Source organism: Ovis aries, chromosome 26 (genome assembly GCF_016772045.2).
Source record: "Ovis aries strain OAR_USU_Benz2616 breed Rambouillet chromosome 26, ARS-UI_Ramb_v3.0, whole genome shotgun sequence".
Taxonomy (NCBI): Eukaryota; Metazoa; Chordata; class Mammalia; order Artiodactyla; family Bovidae; genus Ovis; species Ovis aries.
In genome coordinates, this window is record NC_056079.1 from 35,453,337 (window position 1) to 35,467,711 (window position 14,375).

Sequence of the window (14,375 nt, forward strand, 5' to 3'; positions counted from 1 at the left end):
CTGGCTAAATTAAAAAAAAAAAAACAACAACATAAAACAGAAGAGATATTGTAACAAATTCAGTAAAGACAAAAAAAAAAAAAAACAACCTGGCCATGAAAATCTCCCTAAAAATGGATTCTTAACACAGAGTCTGAGTGAACTCCGGGAGTTGGTGATGGACAGGGAGGCCAGGCGTGCTGCGATTCATGGGGTCGCAAAGAGTCAGACACGACTGAGCGACTGAACTGAACTGAACTGAACACACAGATAAATCAAGGGTAGTATCCAGCCAGGGAGAAGGACTGCGGAGGCAGGCTGGGTTTGGAGGACAGTCACGGCCTTGTAAAATCTAATTACCTTCCTATGCTTTTCAAGCATGGAGATTGGAGGGAAATTTTGTTTAATTTTATTTATTTTTGATTGAAAGATAATCGCTTTACAATGTTGTTTTGATTTCTGGAGGGAGAATCTGTGGATGAGCTTTCTGAGCCTGTCGCATTAAAGTGACCCCTTGCCTCCTTGTCCTGCACTTTCTGTCTCTGACATCAGTAGCTCTGCGGGGATTTTAAAAAGATAAACAGAAAGGAAACATCTTTCTTCCTGGTCCTAATACAAGCCTCTTCAGTATTTTCATGTGGGTGTGGGTCAGAAAGAAAATAGAAAACCCTGTTTTCACCTTGGGAAGTCTTTTTTTTTTCTTTCTTCAACAGGAAAGTAGGATTCATTGGTGGGCGTGAGTAAGGAGGGGATAGCGCCAAGGCTCTCATGAGTCCGGGACGGGTCATTTGTCCAGGGGAGCGTCATTAGGGATGTATCTGACCCCACATCCATCTGGAATGAGCTGCTTTTCAGCCACCCTGTTTTCAAATTCATCCTCATTCGACCTTGTAAACCCCCACCTCTTGGAGGTGTGGATCTTCTGGCGGCCAGGGAACTTGAACTTGGCCATGCAGGGGGCCTCAGTCACATGTTCTTTGTTCTACAGCCTGGTGTGGATGGATATTAGGACTTGGCCAGTGTGGACCCTGGCCTCTGCCCTGAGGCTTTTCAGAGGCACCACACACACCTGAATGGAGCCTGGACTGGGGACAGCGTGCCAGTCATGGATGCCCACCAGGCAGGGCTGTCTCCAGGTCTCTTAGGGCCAGCCGTGCAGGCAACGGGATGCACGCACTGCCAAGGAGGCTGCTCTCTGCAGCCATTGCACACTGGGCCCCCACGAGGAAAAGAGCACAGCAGGGCTTCATTGGCCGTAAACTCCTTGGAAGGTCTTAACGCCGCGTACACCTTCTGGCACAGACTGAGGTTCTTTCGCTTGGTACGCAGGACAGTGCCCAGGATTAGCCACGGGCGCTGCTCGGAAACACGCAAGCCCGCAGCGCGGGGCCTCAGTCTCCTCTCCTGTAGAATGGGGGGAGGACAGGACGGCCTCTCAGGTCTCTTCCAGCCCCGGAGCTCTGGTTGCCATGTGTGCTCCTGGTCAAGGGGGCTGCCTGCCTGTCTCTGGAGCCTTTGCAAAGCTCTCTTTGATATCCAAAGAATGCAAGCAATGCAGAAAAGACACAAAAGGAAACTGGTGAAGATATCACGGTGATGGAGCCATTTCTCAGAATTCAATTGTAAGCCTTAAAGGTCTGTGTTAACAACCTGAACCAGGAGAAGTCGTTGGACTGAAGAGAAAAGCATCTGACCAGTGGGGCAATCAGAGGGATAGACCCAAGGGTGTATTTGGAGAATTTCCAGAGACGGCACTGCACAGGGTTTCCATGGTGTTGCAGACACCATAATGAGCCATCTCCAGCTGACTTCTAGTCCTGATGTCTAAATGAAAATGCCAGTTCCTGGCAGAAAAAAAAAAAAGTCTTTTGGATATATCTGAGTTACATGCCTCCTCCTGTGGCTCTGGGAAGGGTCCAGGGACTGACGGATGACCAGGACCCAGGGAGAGGGCGGGTTGGGGGTTCCTGAGGAAGGGGCCTCCTCTGGCTGGTGGGCAGCCAGGCTCTGGGAGGTGAAGCCCCTTCTGCTGTCCTTCTCGGCTCATGACTCCCTCGTCGCAATTCACTGGCTGGGATTTTGAGTCCTGCCAGGTTTGGAGGGGATGGAATCAGGGAGAAGAGTTGAGCCGGAGAACAGTTTCATCTGAGGGCAAGCTCTCCTGCTCTCCAGCCTAGCAGTTAGTGAAAGCTGACCCTCCGATGGGGGTCCCAGGGGTCCTCTGGAGATTCCCCAAACTGGGGTCCTTCAAAGGGAACCACTCAAATGTGGACCCTACTCTCCACCCTCAGACTGCTCTGCTTTCAGCTTGGGCTCCCTTCTTTGGGCACCACGCAACATCAAAATGTCCCCTTGGAGGCAACCTAGAACAGGTCCTCATGGCTCGCACGTGGACCATAGGAAAAAGACCCATCTTCAGAGCAGCTCCCCTCCACGCCTCTCCCCTGCCTGTCCATCCCAGTCAAGCAAGTCAAGTCAAGCTCAGTGCGTGGAATTCTCCACCTGCAGGGCATATATATCAACTCCTGAAGGTTGTCTCTCCCTCTCCTTCTGTGTCCTTCATCTCCAGGAAAGGAGGAATCACTATCAATGGTGCTGATAACCTGCCGGGTGTAAATCCTGCCCAAGGCAGCCAAAATTCCCTTCCAGGTGACTGGTGCTAGCAATTCTTTTTTTCTTTTTTTTTTTCCCAGAAGGAAGTAATCACTGCTCCCAATAGTTGAAAGCCTGGCTAGTTTTTAAGGAGTTTAAACTTGATTTGTTTCCCCCAATTCAAGAGCTTGCCCAACACAGAAGTTTTACAGAAATAAAGGAAAGAAGTAAAGAAGGAGATTTGAAAGAGAGAGGAAGAGAGAAAGGAGGATGGGGGCTGGGGGAAGAAGAAGGGGCTTCAGAGAAGGGAAGGAAGTCCTCCAGCTCCTCCTGCACCCCCACATGGTCCCCACCGCATCCCACAGTATGGAATCCTCAGGACCACTGACTCCCGGGGACCGGAGCTCAGCTGGCCTAGGGCTCCTTCCCTTACATCCTCACCTCACCCCTATCTGCGCCAACCTCACCTGCACCCTCAGCCTACTCAGGACCTTAACCTACAAACAGGGCCACAGAAGCCATGGTTTCCCCTAGAGCGTCCTTCAAAGGCATCCCAGGACAGTGTGTGAGGCCAGGAAGACCGTCTGAAAGAGCTGGACCATTCAGCCTAGGGAGGAGGCGGGAAACATAGTTGGCTCCTTTAGGGTGGTGGGTCACCTCCCCCTCCCCCACGATACCACTGGGTCCAGTTCCTCCCCCCTCCTGCCCCTGGACTCACTGCCCCTCTGAGTGCCCCTGGGCACGCTTTCCCCTCTCCAGCCCACCCACGATCAACTGCAACATCTAGGCATCTGTTTTCTGGGTTAATCTTGTCTCCTCAGGTTGTGTAGACTCACTGGGGCCCAGTCTTTTTAGCCTCTGCTTTGATGAACCACTCCCAAAACACACACTCCCTGACTCTAACAACGCTACTGAAGCCAGCACAGAGTGGGTACCTCAGATATTTTCTGGAGCCCGGGAGCCCCAGCCCTGTGGCCCGCAGGTTGAGAAGTGTGAGATCACAAGGTCAGGCCTGCCAAGTCACAGTGCCCACCAGAGCTGGGGCCCCGGCTGGGACCGTCCCGGCCTGTCCCTCCCAAGTCCCCAGCTTGTTCCCTGTCTTGGCCATCAGGTGGCACCACGGTTCCACGGGTCACCAGGACTGCGGCGTCTGGGAGGGAGGCTTTCTCATCCCGCCACCCGCCTGGACAGGTCCCCAGCCTGTGTGGAGGGGAACCTGGGGCTGTGCCCTGAGCCCTGGGCAAGTGAAAATCAGCGCATGGAACTCTCCCTCTGCGGGCAGAGGTGGGGCTGTCCCATCTTTCCCGGGGCATGTTGGTTACCCCTCTTCGGAGGATGTGCTCTGCGCCGAGCAGGTGAGTAGTTCAGCAGAGCCCACTAAGGCTCTAACCAGAGGGCTCAGGAAGGCAGACGCCTGGGTGTACCACTGACATTCACCTCCACTGGGTGTGCCCGAGTCCCTACATTTTTTTCTTTTCATCCCCACCTGCCCCCACCCACTCCCCTTTCCCAATTCAGGCAGGAGAGTCGTTCGTATTCCCTACAAAGTTATCAGTGGAAAGCAAAGGGACAGGGTACCCAGAGGACCCCTCTGCCCCAGAAGCCACTTTTCTCTCAAGTCCTACCACCTTTTCCCCCGAAAGCCACTTTGACTCACAAGACTTTCCACTAAAATCTCAGCAAAGTGATCAGAAAAAAAAAAAAAAAAAAGAACTTATCCAGTACGTTTGTTTTTGCCAATTAACCTTTCCTTAAAGGCACACAAATCGAATGATGTTGAATGATCTTGATTTCGCATCAATGCCCAGGGCTATGACCACAGGCCCGCCCAGAGACTCTGGAGTGAGTAGCTGTCACCTTCAACCTCGCCCTTGGGTCTGTGTGTCTTTGTGTCCTGTGTCCACGGGCATAGTAACTCAGACCACGGAGCCTATCGGTGAGAAAGAAGAAGTAAGAAGAACAGCTCTAAATGATTTACCAACAATTTAAAAGATACATTTTAATAAATGCAAACTGCATACCAGCAGTGGCATAATAATACGCAGGGCATACAAGGCTCATCTGTAAGCTGAGCTTTATCTGGCGTCACGTGACCCCGAAGGCAGCTTCTACATTTGAGAGTTCTCTCTTTCTCGGTCTCTCTCTCTGTTTTACACACACACGCGCGCACACACACACACCTGCCTTCTGTGTCAGATGTCTGTTGGTCACACTCCAGAAGCCCTTCCCTGACGGCCCCCAACCCACCAAACTGAGTGCATCGCGCTCCAAGCATCTCAGACTTGCCCTGTACCAGGACGGTCCGTGGCCCCGTCCACACCGTGAGCTCCGTGGGAAAGGCGCTGGGTTCTGCTCTTCTCTGGAGCTGGCCTGTGATCCGTTACACCCATGAACACATGTGCGTGAGGCATGTGCACACAGACTCACATCTTTTCATGGGAACTGGACTCCAGGGCATCTCCAGGGGCGACAGGGACCACATGCTCCCCTGCAAGACTCTGGGGTGCTTTTCCAAGTGCCAGGGTGTGGAGAAAGGAGTTTCTGTGGCCAGGGACAGACTCAGACCCGTGCATTGGGCTCGGTGGGGACACAGACATGTCAAGTCAGCAGGGGTCTGACTCAAAACGGCCCTGGGGCCCTCTCTCCCCTCTAGCGCCCAGAAGTGCCCTCTCCTGACACCCCTTCCTAGTGGCCTCCAGCCTGAGAACCCGCTGCAAGGAAATTGCCAGCTTGTCAGGCCCGTCAGCCACAGCCCCTTCGCCTCCTGATTATCCGTTTATCTGAAGAGGGTGGCTGAAGTTCTCTGCATCCAGCCAGGGCAGGGCCTTCAAGTTCATCCCTCACTCTGGGGAATCTGAACCCCAAACCTGCTCCCTGGGGTGTTTCCTCTCACCAAGGTCTTGCATTTTCTAGGATGGCAAATAAACATGCAAAAATGCCTTAAACTGGAAGATTACAATCCTGCTCTTCCTAGGTCATTTCTGTTTGGCCAGAATGAGTAGAGGCTTTGCTCTCTGCTCTTCTTGGCTTAACAAGGTGACTGGGAGGCCAGGGCTGCTCTTTGGAGAAGGTCCAGCACCTTCAAGGGACCAAAAGGGCCTGAAATCATCTCCCCACTGCCACATCCACGGCTCCCTCTAAGCTTCCTCGGTCTTCTTTTTCTTCCCAGCACTTACCCCCACCTGAATTATATTATATATGTATTCATTTTCCTTCTCATGATCTGTCTTCTCCAGAAAGATGTCAGCTTCTTAAAGTCAAGAACTTTGTGTTGTTTATCACTGTAGCTGCAGAGCGCACAAGAGCGCCCAGACGTGGGAGGGATTTGATATGCATTTGCTGGATGAGTGAGTGAGGGAATGCGTGAGTGAGTGAACTGATTAATGCGTTAGAGTGATGGATGTGTGCATGGACGATCGCTCCTGTCCCTCTGCGTCTCCAGCTCCATCTCCTATACACTCTCCTTGGCCTCTGTGCCTGGGCCACCCTGGCCTCCCCTTCCTCTACTCACGCGTCTGTCCCAGGATCCAGCACACTTGATATATACCCGCCCCTCCCAGACCTCAGGAGAGCCCGCCCCACCTGCCCCAAGGGGCATCAGGCACCCGCCACACAGGTCACGCCTACCAGTACCTTGTCTGCACAGCACGTGTCATCCTGTGCAATGCTGTACTTATTAGAGAGATTATTTACCCAGGGACTGTGGTCTCTGACCGATTACTCACCATGTATTCCCTGTTCTTAGGGGTACACAACAGGTTCTTAATAAATATTTACCTCTGATATTTATGATAGCGATGATATTTGTTATACCTGTCTTATTTATGATGCTTTTATTGTGAATAGACATTTCCTTCCAACTCTTTGAGTCTAGGGTAAAGGGTATGATTTGGAGGTGGTGGTTTAATCACTAAGTTGTGTCTTACTGTTGCGACCCCGTGGCCTGTAGCCGGCCAGGCTCCTCTTTCCATGGGACTCTTCAGGCAAAAATACTGGAATGGGTTGCCATTTCCTTCTCCAGGGGTATAATTTATAAAGATAGAAGTCACATCCCAGGTGACCAAGAAGTTTTAAAAATCTTTCTAGACAGACTTTGCTAAATCTTCCTACTTTCAGAAGCCAAAGCACATAGGATTAAACCCATTATTTTTCTGCTCTTTGCTCACCATGATGTTATAAGCTGGGTACCAGAAGGATGGAGAGGTGAGATCAGGAGTGGGAGGCAAGGGGGTGACGATAGGGAACAGGAGGATTTGCCAGAGAATGAGGTCAAGGTAGTTAATTCTGCATCTTGGTCTTCCCTCACTAGGGACTACCTCCCCATCCCCCACTGCTACATTAGAAAAGGACAAAAAACAAGCCCTTATCACGAAACACCTCGGCAGTGCAGACTGTGAAAATGTCTGCTTTTCCTTACCGCCACCAGATTAGCAAGACAACTTGGATCCGATTTCATGGTGCTGGGAACATTCAGATATTGGGCAAATCATGCCATGCAGCCCTCTAACCATACAGATAAGGGAACTGAGGTCCCCAAGATACCCCGGTTCACAGAACTCAGCCCTATCTCCTAGGCCACTCTCTTGGCAGCAAGCTTTCGTTCCCCTAAATTAGCCAAAATTTCCAACGTCATTGTTTGGATTAGAATATGGTCCGTAATGGAAGACACATGACTGCCGATGAGAACAACGTGTATATTAACTACCTGCATATCCGGGCCACAGATAGCGAGTCTTCATCTGGGTTTCCCACAAGGCAGCCTATGACAAAGGTTTGAGTGCAAACAGTTGATTCTGGAAGGGATGTCAGGGAGTGGGGAAGAAGGGGGTGGGGGGTGGCAGGGGATGGGGAGGGGGGTGGTGAGACAGCAGAGGCAGCCCATAAAGTTGGGCCGAGGTGCGATTTCCCATCTTGCTGGAGACAGCCCATGTTGGCTAGTCACCTCGACTCCATCCCTTCTCCACTGAGCTTGCCTGGGGGAGCCTGATGGGTGAGTAGCACTTACAACCTACCCACCTGCCACCGCCTGTCTCCTTGGCCGTAGCCCCTGAGGCAGGGCTGGGGGGCCATGGAGACCGGCTGCAGGCAGCCTCCAGGCAGGTCAGGGGGCATCCACATACCCCCACCATGGTGTAGACATGTGAGATGCTAAGCCATCTAAAGCATGACACTTCACCACCGATCCCTACAACCAGAGGGGCCTTGGAACGCATCCAGTGAGAACTCACCAAACATTTCTGTCAACATCCAGGTAGTCAGTGTTTTGGGTTTGGGGGTGGCCTGGTCTCTATCTGGGACTACTCAGTTCTGTTCTATAGTCAGAAAGCTGCCATAGAGAATATGGGGAAATGGGGCGTGGCTGTGTTCCAGGCAACCCTTATTTACAAAAGCAGGGAGTGGTTAGACCTGGCCCTAGACCATAACCTGCTAAGCACTGACCTGAGCAAAGCTTTTTATTCTAGCCTTGAGGACAGTAGACCCACAAAACTGATCTTGGCTCGGGAGGCACAGTCAAGGACCTACTTCTTGAACCACACAGCAGGCTCATGTCCTCTCGATTCCGGATGGATTCAACGGTGGTTGGGAGGAAGGAGGGCAGTAAGACTGAAGCTGTGTAACCCAGACCGGGACTTGAACCGATGATCTTCCAACGAAATCACAAACCTGGTTTCAGGACTTCAGAAAGCTCAGGTTCTTGATGTCTCATTGCAGAAAAAATTCAGTGAGAGACAAAGGGATGTGTCAGAAGTGAATGTATTTAGAGAGAAACGCACATCACGGACAGAATATGGACCATCTTGGAAGGCAAGAAGCTGCAGGATTTGGGGTCGTCCATTTTTATAGGCGTGGGTAACTTCATAGGCTAATGAGTGGGAGGAGTATTCCAGCTATTTTGGGGGATGGAGTGGAGAGTTCCAGAAATTGGGCCGCTGCCCTCTTTTGACCCTTGGAACTTCGCATGACGTCTGTGGATGTGTCATTTAGCTTGCCGAGGTATTACACTGAGCCTGGACTGAGGCTCAAGGTCTAGGGAAGCTAACTCGTCTACTGCCTTAGACCTATTTGATTCTAATCAGTGTCTTCATATCACTGGGCTATGTCATTTTTTTTTTTAAGTTGTGCCATGCCCCCTTCCCTCCTGTTTTTAGATCAGGACATTTGCTTTCCCATGTTCATCCCAAGAGGTCTCTGCAAACTGAACACTTCCCTCTAACAAAGGTCCAGCCCGGCTGGTCCTGGTACTGACCTGCCCTCACTCCTTCAAGCACAGAGGTGGATAAGACATCCCCGGATGCCAGCGCTGGGGAATCCATACTTTCACGCCTCTCCTACCCTCTTCCCACACCTTTGTAGAAATTCCTGTATTAAATAGTCATGAATATTATGAAATTACCCAACTTCAGTGTGGCATCTGTTTACCACCGGGCTCCTGGCTGCCAAGATATAATATGCATCGAGCGACTGTCCAAAGCTCTACATGCTGTGATACTCAAAGGGGAAGGAGGATCTTCTCCTGGTGGGTCCAGCAGGGCATGCTGACCCGGACCTTGAGGATGGAGGGCAAAGATGAAGCCATGTCTGGAGGCAGAAGGAGGATGGTGGTGTATGTGTGGTGGTGATCAGCTTCAAATCCTTTGCCTCAACTGAGCAAGAGGAGGCAGCCCAGGCAATGCAGTGAAGATTTAGTGAAAAGGCCGGGAAAATGTGCCCTCTGAATGGGGAAAGGGGCTGCCAGCTGCAGACCAGAGGAGGAGATTAATCAGGATTGCCTGCCAGGGTGGCGGGAGGGCCAAGCGGACAGAGGAACCCCCGTGTGCACTGAGACCTTCAATCCTTCTAAAAGGTCACAGAGCAGTCCGCAAAGGCTAGTGATTCTTCCCAAGAAGGTGTGAGGTCAGAGTCAGGACCTGGTATCACAAAGTCCTGCCCTGCCTTTGGAGGCCAGACTCAAAGCCCGAGGCGAGGAGCCAGAGGCTGCAGAAAGCTGCAAGAAGCCACGGCCACCAGGACTCAGAAAGAAGGTCCTTCTCTCCTGGCAGATTAGTCACACGCATACAAGTCACCAAAATTGTGTCCCTGCTCCGTTCCCCAGTACAAACAGAAGCCAGAAGGAAGGCACACACCGACGTGCAAAGACCAGGACGCGCCATCTCCAAGTGGATTACATGGCCCATTTAGCAGCCTTCACCATGGATGCCTCAGACACTCTTAGAGCCAGAAGCCTATAAATTGGATGTAAAATTCAGGCAGGTTTCCTGTAGTCTATCAAGCTGGTGACTCCCTCAAAGCGGAAAACAGAATGTGCCCAAGCTGAAGAGGGAAGAGATGGAAACTTCATGCAGTTAAGATTGGATTTAGAATTCAAGCTTGGGCAGGCGGCTCACTCAGCCCCTGGAGTCGGGGGGAGGCCGTAGGGTCAGGTGGTGACTGGGGAAGAGGGAAGGTTCTGGTTCTTCTATTTGACCTTGGCCTCCAAGGCAGGAGATGTTGGCCCTGGTTATTTTTTTATGGAGTCACAACATGCAAATTTATTTTCCTCCCTAAACTGACTACCTTTGAAATAGCAAAACTTTTTGATGCTTTTGAACTGTGGTGTTGGAGAAGACTCTTGAGAGTCCCTTGGACTGCAAGGAGATCCAACCAGTCCATTCTAAAGGAGATCAACCCTGGGATTTCTTTGGAAGGAATGATGCTAAAGCTGAAACTCCAGTACTTTGGCCACCTCATGGGAAGAGTTGACTCATTGGAAAAGACTCTGAGGCTGGGAGGGATTGGGGGCAGGAGGAGAAGGGGACGACAGAGGATGAAATGGCTGGATGGCATCACGGACTCGATGGACGCGAGTCTGAGGGAACTCCGGGAGTTGGTGATGGACAGGGAGGCCTGGCGTGCTGCGATTCATGGGTTCGCAAAGAGTTGGACACGACTGAGCGACAGAACTGAACTGATACTTCTTCCAGGAAGGTCCCTAAACTGGGTGTTCCAGAAAGTCTTCTGTCTCTTCTTCCCATCAGCTTCATAGACTTTGATCCCATTGGCTTTAGAATTTCAGCCATCTGGTTGACATGTGTACCTTGAGCACCTACTCTGTGCCCCAGAGAGATTCTCTGGCCCCTCACTCCTCATTCCTTAGGGTGTTTTGGTTCTTCTCTGTTCCCCCTCCCCTCCTTGGTTAACTTCCTAAACAGCCTCCCCGGCCTGCAAAGATGCAATGAGTGTGTCATCCCTCTCTTTGGCAAATGAGGCAGTCGCCGTGGTGCAGAGATATTTTATTCTTACAGACCAGCCGCTGGGCTGCGATCTCCTTGGGAGAAGAGAAGCATTGCAGTTCGCAAGTTCGGGCTCAAATTCCACCCCTTCCTGCCAACCAGCCTGGTGACCTTGGACATGCTGATGGTGAACTGTCCCAAGCCTTAGTCTCCTAATCCAGAGGCTGAGGATAATGCCACTTCTCTCGAAAACACGTTGGGGAATTAAGTGCAAAAACTTGCAGGTGATGTGGGAGCCATTCTCATACGCACCCAGACCTCTTGTTGGCAGACGTGTGGATTTCCCACTAGAAGAAGGCGTAAAACTACAAAGAAGAAAGGACGGGGTGAGGAAGGCAAGAGAGAGGGATTCCCTGCTCTCCTAACGCCATGCAGGTCATGAGGAGAGGTCAACAGTAACCTCCTGCCCAGCACACTGGTGTCTCATGGTGGGGGGTCCCTTCTCCCTTCCTCCAGGCCAGTTTTCTTGCAGAGAGCCTTCCTGTAGGTAGGCAGAGAATAGGGCTATTTCAGAGCCATGAAAAGATTGGGGCTTTATATTCAAATAATAGGTTAATGCCGCTTCTGGCTACTTGATATGAACTTGTGGAAGGCAGTGTCTATTTTCCAGCCCTGACTCTCTCCCTCTGGACTAAGAAAGAGTTCCCTTCTCAAATAGGACCTGGCTATGGGAGCTTTGGTTTTTATGTGGGACCTGCCTGAGAAGGAAATTCTTGTCCAGCCAGAGAAGCTCAAAGCTCTTGAGAAGAAGCTGGGGGCTTGCGGAGGAACCTGGCTGATCAAAGTCACTTTAGATCTGGGCAGGTGGTGGGCAGGAGTCCCAGGGGGCAGGTGTGCAGAGCCCCTCGATGTCAGGGCAGATAATTTGGTCCTTTCTGTGCCCCATGGGTGGACTCCGCAGGGACCAGCTTGGACCTGGGCTTGTCCCCTGCAGGCTGGCTGGCAGACGGTTGTGCTTCACTTTCTCCTTGGATAGCCCTTTAAAATAAAAGACATCCATGATTTGAAACCCTTAAGAATCGCTGAGTGGCAGGTGCTGGGGGTTTGGCTGAAGCAGCTGCTGTTGTGACCCACCCCGGGACCTGCCCTGGCACTGAAGCAAGGGGCAGGAGGGAACTGTCACCTGAAGAAAAAGGCACAACCGGAAAATGGAGAGCCGTGTTTTATTCAGTGAAATAAAGCATGAAGAGGTAAGGGAGGAGCCAGGATATAGTGGAGATTTAGCAAAAAAATAAAATCAGGTAGTTGGACTATCAAAAGATTAAAGGAAATCGAGCACCTCACGTAATAAATTTCACGCTTTTCTCTGCATGGGAAAATGCAAAAGTTTAAACTCATTGAAATGATCCCTTAGATGTAGACCTATCTTATTTTTCTGCATCCTAAATCCCCTCAGGGTGCAGGGCAGAGGGTCAGTGGGGGGCAGCTGCAGTGGCTGATGGCTTGATGGCCGCAACATCCATTGTTTGCTAACATGGCAGCTGACATTCTCTGCCCACCATCGCCCCCATGCTTGATCCTCACCAGTCAAATGCAGAACTAGGTTGTTTTTTCTCAAAGTCTGGCTCTTGGATCATCCTTTTCAAATGACCAAGGTATGTTGTGACAGGGGTCCCCCAGGCTGATCAAACAATCCTCATCTTGGAACCCAAGACTGAAGAATCACTAAATCTCTTCTTGATTGTTGGTCATATGACAGTGGGACCAACAGAGAGAGCAGCCAACTCCACCCGCTTCACCGTCTCATCTTTGAAAGGATCAGGGCTTCAGCGTCAGAGTCTGATTAAAATACCACCCACAATATAAAATAAAATACCACCCACACTTCCCTTCCTTAGCTGAAAGCTGTGGCCCATATTCCAAACTCATGGAGATAAGCTGTTATCAGTCACTTAAACCTGAGTCAGGCCAGGCTTCAGATCCTTTTTGAAGATGGATAGAAATACGAACGTGCAGAAAAGTGGGGGCCGTGGGAGAGGGGAGGAGGTGGGACGGGGCAGGGAAAGGAAAGGGGAGGGCAGAGGAAGAAGGGCTTCCCTGGGGTGACCGTTGTTCCTTCACGAGTTCAGCCAGGGCTGATGCCAAGTAGGAAGTCAATCCTCAAGAGTCTGCACGTGCCTTCCAAGACAGGGGGCTGTTTCCGACTTTACTACAAGTTTGGAGTTTAGTACCCCCAGACTAAAGCCTTCAACTCTCCCTGCAACAGAACTTGTGTTGCAGATCGGTGCTTGCCAAAGGCCTTCCTGCTCAAAAATAATATTTGTGGAGGGACAGAGCGTGTCTCAGAGAAGCTCTGAGCAGTCTGGAAGCTTCTCGCTCACAGGCTGGTCCTGTGTAACCAGCCGCACCCCATCCACGAGCCCATCCATCCCTCACGTTTTGGCACTTCTGGGGGACACACCGGCCCCTTCAGACACTCCAGCAGGAACCAGGAAACACTGGAGGGGGGTTGGGGGCAGCACTATGAATACCCCCTCTCAGAAATGACTGGAACAGGCACCAGAGCTGTCTTAGCCTGAATTTAGTGCTGTTTTCACTTCTGTTTGAAACGATCTGGACTTTCCTCTACACTCCTGGGCCTCTTTAGCCTCGTTTTCCCAAAGATTCAATTCCTTTTTCTTCATTTATTGCATGCTGCTCTCAGAACTCCCCAAACTCCCAGGAAACCATCCCTGTTCAGTGCTTCTTGTGTGCCCCCCCACTCATCTCCCCCAGAAGCCTCTCTCCTTCTGGTCTCTTGGAGGTGCCCTGGCCACTCCAAGGGGCTCCTCCCAGCAATTCTGCCTCTGGCAGCAGGACCAGTGAGCAGCAGGACCATTCTGGAAGGTGCATGCTTCCACTTCTCAGAATCAGGCAGGAAATGCTAGAAAAGACCGAAAGGGCGTGGGTCAGTCAGTCAGATTCACTGAACTTCTCGCTCCGGACCAGGAGATTCTGGGGAAGAGCAGAGAACAGGACATGTAATTTCTGTTCCCAAGAAGCTCAGAGCTGGAAGGTGCTGACCACCCTCCGCTCCACAGCCCCTGCTGGGTGTTTCAGGCAGAAGAGCTCAGAGCCCAGACCAGGTGACTTCAGCACCGCTGTCCGTCTTACCATTATGGAAAAGGAGACCCCCAGAGGTGATGCAGCCCCACAGCGGGACCAGGACGAGCCATGATGCTAAGTCAGGGTCAGATGCCCCAAAGCCCAGGGCCCTTCCCGCCCAGTCGGCTTGACCCCCAGTGCCAGGGTAGGAGGTCTGGTGCTGAGCTCACAGGGACTGGCCCTGGCAAGCCAAGTGTGGACTTGAGGAAAAGCAGCTCTTTCTGGAAGGGAGCCTGGGGTCCACGTAGGAGATGCATGGAAAGGAAGAAGGGTAAAGACTCTTTACTGCCATTGAAGGGGCTGTTGAAGGTGGGAAGAAAAGGGGATGACAGATGAGATGGTTGGATGGCATCACCGACTCAGTGGACATGGGTTTGAGCAAGCTCCAGGAGTTGGTGATGGACAGGGAGGCCTGGTGTGCTGCAGTCCATGGGGTCTCAGAGAGTTGGA

At 51.6% G+C, this 14,375-nt stretch overlaps 1 non-coding gene across 1 annotated transcript; it reads right to left on the reverse strand.

Moving 5' to 3' along the window:
- Window positions 1-1,103: 1,103 nt before the first annotated feature.
- LOC114111108 (small nucleolar RNA SNORA70) lies at window positions 1,104-1,238 on the reverse strand. The gene has a single exon (XR_003587233.1). It is a non-coding gene; the product is annotated as a small nucleolar RNA SNORA70 (small nucleolar RNA).
- Window positions 1,239-14,375: the final 13,137 nt, after the last annotated feature.